The sequence below is a fragment of the Chrysochloris asiatica genome, unplaced genomic scaffold (assembly GCF_000296735.1).
Source record: "Chrysochloris asiatica unplaced genomic scaffold, ChrAsi1.0 scaffold00075, whole genome shotgun sequence".
NCBI lineage: Eukaryota > Metazoa > Chordata > Mammalia > Afrosoricida > Chrysochloridae > Chrysochloris > Chrysochloris asiatica.
Window position 1 is genome coordinate 5,653,771 of NW_006408593.1, and position 1,702 is coordinate 5,655,472.

Sequence of the window (1,702 nt, forward strand, 5' to 3'; positions counted from 1 at the left end):
GGGTTTCTAGGATATACCCTTTGGTTGGTTGATGATGCATGGAGGGAATTGGAACCATGGCAATGAGATGATATACAATGGAATGAATGTAAGACTAACAGTCTCCCATGTAAACTATCATATAATTCACAATAAAACATTAAAAAAAAAAAAAAGAACATTGTAAGATCTATCTTGAAGTACAACACTGTCTGGGATAGGATAATATTCATACACCTACAAGGAAGACCTGTTGATATTACTATTATTCAAATTTATGCACCAATCACTAAAGCAGTGATGAGGAAGCTGAAAAATTCTACCAACTTCTTCAGTCTGTGATTGGACAAACATGTAATCATGATGTATTAATAATTACTGGTGATTGGAATACAAAGATTGGAAACAGAAAACGAAGGTTTAATATTTGGAAAATACGGCCTTAGTAATTGAAAACATGCTGGAACTCCCATGATAGAATTTTGCAAGACCAACAATTTATTCACTGTAAATACCATTTTAAAAAAATGTAAATATGACACTGTGGATTAATGCGCTGGGCTGCAAGTTCATTTGAAGCTGCAAGGTCAGCAGTGCAAGCTCATCTGCTGCTCCTTAGAAACCTTACATGGGGTCACTATGAATCAGATCCGATTCAATTAGACTTAACAACAACATACACCTGGATCTCACTAGATGTAGTACAGAGGAATCAAATTTATTACATCTGTGGGAAGAAACAGTAGAAAACCTCAATATTATCAGTCATAAGAAGGCCAGAGGCCTACTGTGTAACAGACAACCAGTTGTTCATAAGCAAGTTCAGGCTAAGTTGAAGAAAATTTAAAAAAACATACACATGGACCTCACTAGATGTTGGACACAGGAATCAAATTTTTTATGTCTGTGGAAAGAGACAGTGGAAAAGCTCAATATTGTCAGCCAAAACAAGGCCCAACTGTGTTACAGACCACCAGTTGCTCACATGCAAGGTCTGGCTGAAGCTGAAGAAAATTAAAACAAGACCATGAGAGCCAAAATATGATCTTGAACATATCCCAACTGATTTTAGAGACCATTTCAAAATTCGATCCATTAAACATCAATGTCTGAAGAACAGAAGAGTTGTGGGATGACATGAAGAATATCATGCAAGGTGAAAACAAAAGCTCATTAAAAAGACAGGAAAGAAAGAAAAAATAGGCATGGATGTCAGAAGCAACTGTAAAACTTGCTTTTGAGCATAGAGATGCTAAAGCACATAGAACAAATGAAGAGATAAAAGAGCTGGGCAGAAAATTTCAAAAGACAGCTCAAGAAGACAAAGTAAAGTATTATAATAAAATGTGCAAAGGCCTGGATTTAGAAAACCAAAATGGAAGAAAAAGCTCAGCCTTTCTCAATTTGAAAAGACTAAAGACAAAATTCAAGCCTTGTCTTTTAATATTGAAGGGTTCTAGCAGCAAAATATTGAATTGTGCAGAAAACATCAAAGAAGATGCAAGGTAAACACAGAGTCACTGTATAAAAAAGAAATTGTCAATATTCAACCATTTCAAGAGGTAGTATATAATCAATGGCCAGAACATGTCTAAGATGCACTGAAGGTATTGACAAGAAACAAGGCTTCAAGAATTAATTGACAGAATACAGATTGAAATCTTTCAACAAACTGATGCAACCCTGGAGCCACTCACTCATCTATGCCAAGAAATTTGGAAGA